A 10,247-nucleotide genomic window follows, 5' to 3' on the forward strand; every position below is an offset into this window, starting at 1 on the left:
GTGTCTGTAGTTTGTGTAGAAAGTTTAAGGTACACATTTATTTGGTTATGGTCTGAGAGGGGGGATTGCTGCCTGACAGTGAATGCGTTGATATCGCAGGGGTCCAGGTCAGTGATTGTATAATCCACCGCACTAGACCCAAGTGTTGAGGAATATGTGAGTCTCCCTAAGGAGTCCCCTCTGAACCTACCGTTAACTATGTACAGGCCTAAGGCTCGGCAGAGTTGCACTACCTCCCTACCGCTTTTATTTATTTCACAGTCAAGGTTGTTCCGATTTGTGATGGCTGGTGTGACATATAAAGGGGTCTGGCCAAACACATGGTTGTTGCCCTGTGGGTCTATGAAGTCGGGTTCACATCCGGTCCTTGCATTTAGGTCCCCACATAGTAGCACCTTTCCTTTGGCCTGGAAATGGCTGATTTCCATGTGGAGAGTGTCAAATAACTCCTCTTCAAAATATGGCGATTCTATTGGAGGTATGTAGATCGCACATAAGTAGACATCTTTTTTTGTTATTCCTATATTTTTATCTAATTTTAGCCATACATGTGATTTTCCCTGTTTTATCGGTGAGATGTGTTTGTCCAGTTCTCCTTTATACCACACCAAGATTCCCCCGGAGGTTCTGCCCTTGCGTGTCTTAGTGTTCTTTACTGAGGGCACAATGATTTCATGGTACATTGCAGGACAGTGGGTGGGCACGTCCTTTTGGCACCATGTTTCTGTTAACACAATTATATCAATGTCTTTTATAGCTTTTAGGAATTCAGGGTCTGTACTCTTCATCCCAAAAGTTGAGGAGCGGAGACCCTGGATATTCCAGCAGCTTATGTGGAAAGAACGCATTTATATAGTTCAAAAAACGAAATAAAATGGACCTATTTTGTGGGACGAGTGTGAAAACACTAGTTTCTATAATGCTAAATGACGATTTAGTATAAATTTCATGAGGCATGCACATACTGCTATCTAATAATAGTAATAGTAATGATAAAATAACAATATTAATAATTTAGTGCATTTCTCTCCCATACACACACACTCTCTCTCTCTCTCTCCCATACACACACTCTCTCTCTCTCTCTCCCATACACACACACTCTCTCTCTCTCCCATACACACACACTCTCTCTCTCTCTCCGATACACACTCTCTCTCTCTCTCTCTCTCCCATACACACACACTCTCTCTCTCTCCCATACACACACATTCTCTCTCTCTCTCCCATACACACACACTCTCTCTCTCTCCCATACACACACACTCTCTCTCTCTCTCTCCCATACACACACTCTCTCTCTCTCTCCCATACACACACACTCTCTCTCTCTCCCATACACACACACTCTCTCTCTCTCTCCCATACACACTCTCTCTCTCTCTCTCCCATACACACACACTCTCTCTCTCTCTCCCATACACACACACTCTCTCTCTCTCTCCGATACACACTCTCTCTCTCTCTCTCCCATACACACACACTCTCTCTCTCTCTCTCCCATACACACACACTCTCTCTCTCTCCCATACACACACTCTCTCTCTCTCTCCCATACACACACACACTCTCCCTCTCCCACACACACACTCTCTCTCTCCCTCTCCCATACATACAGTTCAGTTCAGTTCAGTTCAAATGCTTTATTGGCATGAAAGTTTACAGAGAACCATATTGCCAAAGCTTACATTGCAAAAAGGTACAGTTTTCCAACATTCTGTAGGTGTCAATCGATTTGACATTTGTTGGGTATATACAATATTACTTTTAAACAATATTAATTTTAAACAGTCTTTCTACTTCATTTGGTACGTTCAATATTAATTTTAAACAGTCTTACTTTTAAACAGTCCTCAGGTTGTGACATGTTGTTACATATTTAGCCCCAAGGTATGGTCTGTCTCCTTCTCCTAGGACTAATCTCAATTTTGACAGATCATCCAATTCCTTGAAATCTGGGGTTGTTTGGCTTAGCTTGTTGAATAATATGTTTCTTGATGTGTTGAATTTTTCGCATTTTAGGAGGAAATGCATTTCTGTTTCAACCTCGCCAGCCAGACATTGATCGCATATTCTATTCTCTCTAGGCTGCCAGGATTTCTTGTATCTGCCTTTTTCAATTTCCAGTTGGTGGTCGCTTAGTCTGTACCTGGTGAGGGTCTGTCTCTGTTTTGTGTCTCTGATGGTCGTGAGGTAGTCTGCCAGTTTATATTCTCTTTTTAGGGCCCGGTAACATTCTAATCTGCTTTGGCTTTCGGTTATTTTGTTCCAATGTTCCCGGTAGGTTTCTTTGCATTTTTTAATGATTTGGTTCACTCGGATTGGTGTTTGGACGGCTGTGTTGGTCTGGGGCTGGTCAGGGTCCGGCTGAGTACTTAATTTCAGTAGCAGCTGACTCAGGGGACTCTTTTCTGGGTTTAGCTCTTGGGTCTGAAAGGCTTTGAAATTAAGGGTGTCTGGGGAGCTAGATTTGAGGTGATTTAGGAAGTTTAGTGCTCGTTTTTGGATGTTTATTATCAGTGGGTATCTGCCTAGTTCGGCTCTGCATGCATTTGTTGGCGTTTTTCTTTGGGTGCGAAGGATGCTTCGGCAGAATTCTGCATGTAGGGCTTCTATTGTGTGTTTTTCCCATTTAGTGTAGCTTTGGTGATTTAGCGGGCCCCATACTTCACTACCGTACAGTGCAATGGGCAGGATTATGCTGTCAAAAATTTTGAGCCAGATTTTGATTGGGATTTGGATGTTGTAGAATTTTCTTTTTATTGCATATAGGGCTCTTCGGGCTTTTTCTTTTAGTGCATTCACTGCTATGCTGAAGCTCCCTGATGCTGTAATAGTTAGACCAAGGTAGGTGTAGCTCATAGTGTGTCCTATAGTGGTATCACTGAGGGTAAACTGGTATTTGTTTTCCTGACATCTGGGTCTTTTCTGAAAAATCATGATGTTGGTTTTCTTTAGATTTACTGTTAGAGCCCAATTTTGGCAGTATTTGTCGAGTAGGTCTAGTTGTTGCTGTAATCCCTGTTCTGTGGGAGACAGCAGAACCAGGTCGTCCGCATAGAACAGGGACTTCACTTCTCCATCCAGGAGACGGAGACCTGGTGACTCGCTTTGCTCCAGCATGTCTGCTAATTCATTTATGTATATGTTGAACAGGGTCGGGCTCAAATTGCAGCCCTGCCGGACGCCTCTTCTCTGGGTGAAGAAATCGGTGCGTTTGTCTCCAATTTTGACCCTCTCTCTCTCTCTCTCTCTCTCTCCCATACACACTCTCTCTCTCTCTCCCTCTCCCATACATGTAATGATATCAGCAAATAGTAATGGTATTTGCCTGTTTGATTATGATGCCTTACCAGCATATTTGCCTGATAGATTGCTTGTGCCTGACCAGCAGAGGGCATGTGACAGAGACAAGCAGTTTAATTTTAGTTTCGCTTTTAGATGGATCACTAGCATGGTGTCTCCTGTAATGCTGTTAAAAAGAGTTGAACAGACTTTAGATTAAAAGACATTCTCTTTCATAAATGTCTCGTCATTGAACCCACATACAAATCGGTACAATACACACACACTCTCTATCTCTCCCATACACACTCGCTCTCTCTCTCTCCCATACACACACAAACTCAATTCAATTCAATTCAATTCAATTCAAATGCTTTATTGGCATGAAAGTTTACAGAGAACCATATTGCCAAAGCTTACATAGCAAAAAGGTACAGTTTTCCAACATTCTGTAGGTGTCAATCGATTTGACATTTGTTGGGTACATACAATATTACTTTTAAACAATATTAATTTTAAACAGTCTTTGTACTTCATTTGGTACGTTCAATATTAATTTTAAACAGTCTTAATTTTAAACAGTCCTCAGGTTGTGACATGTTGTTACATATTTGGCCCCAAGGTATGGTCTGTCTCCTTCTCCTAGGACTAATCTCAATTTTGACAGGTCATCCAATTCCTTGAAATCTGGGGTTGTTTGGCTTAGCTTGTTGAATAATATGTTTCTTGATGTGTTGAATTTTTCGCATTTTAGGAGGAAATGCATCTCTGTTTCAACCTCGCCGGCCAGACATTGATCGCATATTCTATTCTCTCTAGGCTGCCAGGATTTCTTGTATCTGCCTTTTTCAATTTCCAGTTGGTGGTCGCTTAGTCTGTACCTGGTGAGGGTCTGTCTCTGTTTTGTGTCTCTGATGGTCGTGAGGTAGTCTGCCAGTTTATATTCTCTTTTTAGGGCCCGGTAACATTCTAATCTGCTTTGGCTTTCGGTTATTTTGTTCCAATGTTCCAGGTAGGTTTCTTTGCATTTTTTAATGATTTGGTTCACTCGGATTGGTGTTTGGACGGCTGTGTTGGTCTGGGGCTGGTCAGGGTCCGGCTGAGTACTTAGTTTCAGTAGCAGCTGACTCAGGGGACTCTTTTCTGGGTTTAGCTCTTGGGTCTGAAAGGCTTTGAAATGAAGGGTGTCTGGGGAGCTAGATTTGAGGTGATTTAGGAAGTTTAGTGCTCGTTTTTGGATGTTTATTATCAGTGGGTATCTGCCTAGTTCGGCTCTGCATGCATTTGTTGGCGTTTTTCTTTGGGTGCGAAGGATGCTTCGGCAGAATTCTGCATGTAGGGCTTCTATTGTGTGTTTTTCCCATTTAGTGTAGCTTTGGTGATTTAGCGGGCCCCATACTTCACTACCGTACAGTGCAATGGGCAGGATTATGCTGTCAAATATTTTGAGCCAGATTTTGATTGGGATTTGGATGTTGTAGAATTTTCTTTTTATTGCATATAGGGCTCTTCGGGCTTTTTCTTTTAGTGCATTCACTGCTATGCTGAAGCTCCCTGATGCTGTAATAGTTAGACCAAGGTAGGTGTAGCTCATAGTGTGTCCTATAGTGGTATCACTGAGGGTAAATTGGTATTTGTTTTCCTGACATCTGGGCCTTTTTTGAAAAATCATGATGTTGGTTTTCTTTAGATTTACTGTTAGAGCCCAATTTTGGCAGTATTTGTCGAGTAGGTCTAGTTGTTGCTGTAATCCCTGTTCTGTGGGAGACAGCAGAACCAGGTCGTCCGCATAGAACAGGGATTTCACTTCTCCATCCAGGAGACGGAGACCTGGTGACTCGCTTTGCTCCAGCATGTCTGCTAATTCATTTATGTATATGTTGAACAGGGTCGGGCTCAAATTGCAGCCCTGCCGGACGCCTCTTCTCTGGGTGAAGAAATCGGTGCGTTTGTCTCCAATTTTGACCCCGCATACACACACACTCTCTCTCTCTCTCTCTCCCATACACACACACTCTCTCTCTCTCTCCCATACACACACTCTCTCTCTCTCTCCCATACACACACACTCTCTCTCTCTCTCTCCCATACACACACACACTCTCTCTCTCTCTCCCATACAATACAATACAATACAATACAAATCGCTTTATTGGCATGATAAGGTACATCTTACGTTGCCAAAGCATCAAAATACATTTATGGTTGAACACATAAACGCGGTTCTATTCATACAGTGTATAAACAGGTATATCCCTGAGTTTATAAATATACATTCGCCTTGTTTATATATACTCTTTTCTTAGTTTACTGGTTGTCCCTCTGTTCATGGCAAGCTGTAACATAGTGTGCCGCCAGTGTTACACAGCTTCTCTCCTCCCCCAGTAGGAATGGGAGTTTTTGGTTGTCATTCAGATTTCTGAATTCAGGGCATATTTGTGAGAATTTTTGGTCGAAATTCTCCCTGATGCCCTGATATTTTCCACAGGCTGTGAGGAAGTGCATCTCTGTCTCAACTACTCCCTGACTGCACACATACACACACACACTCTCTCTCTCTCTCCCATACACACACACACTCTCTCTCTCTCTCTCCCATACACACACACTCTCTCTCTCTCTCCCATACACACACACACACTCTCTCTCTCTCTCCCATGCTGACACACTCTCTCTCCCTTTAACTGTTCGCCTGAAGCGGCTTGTCAAGCACCTGCCAGCCCTCCTGAGCGAGCCTGTTGGACCGGATCAGCCCAGCCCAGCCAGCGCTGGATCCTCGGTCTCCGGAGGAACAGTCAGCCCCTCCTCCTGGGTCCAGTTTCAGCTGTGGGGCGGAATCAGTCACGCCCAGGAGAGTATCCTCTGTGAGGCACAAGGGGCTTTTGAAAGTGAGTCGAGCAGAACTTCGGGGCTTCCCATTCCAGAGAGGAGCGCAGACCCCGGACAAGGCAGCAAACCTCCAGCTAACAGTGCCCGGGCGTGTGGAGCCTGCGGGGCAGGGCAGGACAGGGGGCTCACCAGGTAAGTCTCTCTCTCTCTCTCTCTCTGTTTGATTGTGTAGCAACTCGGCTTCAATAAGTTGCTGGCTAGCTTTTAAAGGGGAGGTCTTTTCAAGGCATTATGTGCCCTCCCGCGGGAAATTAAAAGCTCCCAGTCGTGAGGGTCGGGGTAGCAATTATTGTCAGCACTGACTCAGCAAATACACAACAGCGGACTTCAATATATTAAATAATATATCTGTGTGTGTGTCTCTCTCTCGCTCTGTCACTCTCTCGCTCTCTCTCTCTCTCTGTCTCTCACTCGCTCTGTCTGTCTCTCTCTCTCTCTCTGTCTCTCTCTCTCTCTGTCTCTCTCTCACTCTGTCTCTCTCACTCTGTCTCTCTCTCGCTCTGTCTCTCTCTCTCACTCTCTCTCTCTCTCTCTGTCTCTCACTCTCTGTCTCTCTCTCTCTGCCTCTCTCGCTCTCTCTCTCACTCTGTCTCTGTCTCTGTCTCTCTCTCGCTCTGTCTCTGTCTCTCTCTCTCTCGCTCTGTCTCTCTCTCTCTCGCTCTGTCTCTCTCTCTCTGTCTCTCTCTCTCTCTCACTCTGTCTCTCCAATTTCCAATTTTCCAATTAAAATGCTTTATTGGCATGAAAGTTTACAGAGAACCATATTGCCAAAGCTTACATAGCAAAAAGGTACAGTTTTCCAACATTCTGTAGGTGTCAATCGATTTGACATTTGTTGGGTACATACAATATTACTTTTAAACAATATTAATTTTAAACAGTCTTTGTACTTCATTTGGTACGTTCAATATTAATTTTAAACAGTCTTAATTTTAAACAGTCCTCAGGTTGTGACATGTTGTTACATATTTGGCCCCAAGGTATGGTCTGTCTCCTTCTCCTAGGACTAATCTCAATTTTGACAGATCATCCAATTCCTTGAAATCTGGGGTTGTTTGGCTTAGCTTGTTGAATAATATGTTTCTTGATGTGTTGAATTTTTCGCATTTTAGGAGGAAATGCATTTCTGTTTCAACCTCGCCAGCCAGACATTGATCGCATATTCTATTCTCTCTAGGCTGCCAGGATTTCTTGTATCTGCCTTTTTCAATTTCCAGTTGGTGGTCGCTTAGTCTGTACCTGGTGAGGGTCTGTCTCTGTTTTGTGTCTCTGATGGTCGTGAGGTAGTCTGCCAGTTTATATTCTCTTTTTAGGGCCCGGTAACATTCTAATCTGCTTTGGCTTTCGGTTATTTTGTTCCAATGTTCCAGGTAGGTTTCTTTGCATTTTTTAATGATTTGGTTCACTCGGATTGGTGTTTGGGCGGCTGTGTTGGTCTGGGGCTGGTCAGGGTCCGGCTGAGTACTTAGTTTCCGTAGCAGCTGACTCAGGGGACTCTTTTCTGGGTTTAGCTCTTGGGTCTGAAAGGCTTTGAAATGAAGGGTGTCTGGGGAGCTAGATTTGAGGTGATTTAGGAAGTTTAGTGCTCGTTTTTGGATGTTTATTATCAGTGGGTATCTGCCTAGTTCGGCTCTGCATGCATTTGTTGGCGTTTTCCTTTGGGTGCGAAGGATGCTTCGGCAGAATTCTGCATGTAGGGCTTCTATTGTATGTTTTTCCCATTTAGTGTAGCTTTGGTGATTTAGCGGGCCCCATACTTCACTACCGTACAGTGCAATGGGCAGGATTATGCTGTCAAATATTTTGAGCCAGATTTTGATTGGGATTTGGATGTTGTAGAATTTTCTTTTTATTGCATATAGGGCTCTTCGGGCTTTTTCTTTTAGTGCATTCACTGCTATGCTGAAGCTCCCTGATGCTGTAATAGTTAGACCAAGGTAGGTGTAGCTCATAGTGTGTCCTATAGTGATATCACTGAGGGTAAACTGGTATTTGTTTTCCTGACATCTGGGCCTTTTTTGAAAAATCATTTGAAAAATCTCTCTCTCTCTCACTCTGTCTCTCTCTCTCTCTCTCTCTGTCTCTCTCTCTCTCGCTCTGTCTCTCTCTCTCTCTCGCTCTGTCTCTCTCTCTCGCTCTGTCTCTCTCTCTCTCTCACTCTGTCTCTCTCTCTCTCTCTCTGTCCAATTCCAATTCCAATTCCAATTCCAATTCCAATTCAAATGCTTTATTGGCATGAAAGTTTACAGAGAACCATATTGCCAAAGCTTACATAGCAAAAAGGTACAGTTTTCCAACATTCTGTAGGTGTCAATCGATTTGACATTTGTTGGGTACATACAATATTACTTTTAAACAATATTAATTTTAAACAGTCTTTGTACTTCATTTGGTACGTTCAATATTAATTTTAAACAGTCTTAATTTTAAACAGTCCTCAGGTTGTGACATGTTGTTACATATTTGGCCCCAAGGTATGGTCTGTCTCCTTCTCCCAGGATTAATCTCAATTTTGACAGGTCATCCAATTCCTTGAAATCTGGGGTTGTTTGGCTTAGCTTGTTGAATAATATGTTTCTTGATGTGTTGAATTTTTCGCATTTTAGGAGGAAATGCATTTCTGTTTCAACCTCGCCGGCCAGACATTGATCGCATATTCTATTCTCTCTAGGCTGCCAGGATTTCTTGTATCTGCCTTTTTCAATTTCCAGTTGGTGGTCGCTTAGTCTGTACCTGGTGAGGGTCTGTCTCTGTTTTGTGTCTCTGATGGTCGTGAGGTAGTCTGCCAGTTTATATTCTCTTTTTAGGGCCCGGTAACATTCTAATCTGCTTTGGCTTTCGGTTATTTTGTTCCAATGTTCCAGGTAGGTTTCTTTGCATTGTTTAATGATTTGGTTCACTCGGATTGGTGTTTGGACGGCTGTGTTGGTCTGGGGCTGGTCAGGGTCCGGCTGAGTACTTAGTTTCAGTAGCAGCTGACTCAGGGGACTCTTTTCTGGGTTTAGCTCTTGGGTCTGAAAGGCTTTGAAATGAAGGGTGTCTGGGGAGCTAGATTTGAGGTGATTTAGGAAGTTTAGTGCTCGTTTTTGGATGTTTATTATCAGTGGGTATCTGCCTAGTTCGGCTCTGCATGCATTTGTTGGCGTTTTTCTTTGGATGCGAAGGATGCTTCGGCAGAATTCTGCATGTAGGGCTTCTATTGTGTGTTTTTCCCATTTAGTGTAGCTTTGGTGATTTAGCGGGCCCCATACTTCACTACCGTACAGTGCAATGGGCAGGATTATGCTGTCAAATATTTTGAGCCAGATTTTGATTGGGATTTGGATGTTGTAGAATTTTCTTTTTATTGCATATAGGGCTCTTCGGCTTTTTCTTTTAGTGCATTCACTGCTATGCTGAAGCTCCCTGATGCTGTAATAGTTAGACCAAGGTAGGTGTAGCTCATAGTGTGTCCTATAGTGGTATCACTGAGGGTAAACTGGTATTTGTTTTCCTGACATCTGGGCCTTTTTTGAAAAATCATGATGTTGGTTTTCTTTAGATTTACTGTTAGAGCCCAATTTTGGCAGTATTTGTCGAGTAGGTCTAGTTGTTGCTGTAATCCCTGTTCTGTGGGAGACAGCAGAACCAGGTCGTCCGCATAGAACAGGGATTTCACTTCTCCATCCAGGAGACGGAGACCTGGTGACTCGCTTTGCTCCAGCATGTCTGCTAATTCATTTATGTATATGTTGAACAGGGTCGGGCTCAAATTGCAGCCCTGCCGGACGCCTCTTCTCTGGGTGAAGAAATCGGTGCGTTTGTCTCCAATTTTAACCCCGCATTTGTTTTTCAGATACATTGATTTAATAAGGTCATAGACTTTGCCCCCTATTCCACACTGAAGAAGTTTATAATAGAGCCCTTCGTGCCATATAGAGTCAAAGGCTTTCTCTCTCTCTCTCTCTCTCTCTCTCTCGCTCTGTCTCTCTCTCCCTCTCGCTCTGTCTCTGTCTCTCGCGCTGTCTCTCTCTCTCTCGCTCTGTCTCTCTCTCTCTCGCTCTGTCTCTCTCTCTCTCGCTCTGTCTCTCTCT

The 10,247-nt window shown here is 43.5% G+C and overlaps 1 protein-coding gene across 1 annotated transcript in view; it reads left to right on the forward strand.

The window, feature by feature from the left end:
* The first annotated feature begins 6,039 nt into the window (after nt 1-6,039).
* Nucleotides 6,040-10,247, forward strand: part of LOC147110023 (pleckstrin homology-like domain family B member 2) — a 101,955-nt gene continuing 97,747 nt past the window's right edge. The window contains exon 1 of the mRNA XM_086002456.1: nt 6,040-6,306. The gene's annotated coding sequence lies outside the window, so the exon portion shown is untranslated. The remainder of the gene's footprint in view (nt 6,307-10,247) is intronic.

Source organism: Somniosus microcephalus, chromosome 12 (assembly GCF_052327205.1).
Source record: "Somniosus microcephalus isolate GS21.2 chromosome 12, FLI_Smic_1.0, whole genome shotgun sequence".
NCBI lineage: Eukaryota > Metazoa > Chordata > Chondrichthyes > Squaliformes > Somniosidae > Somniosus > Somniosus microcephalus.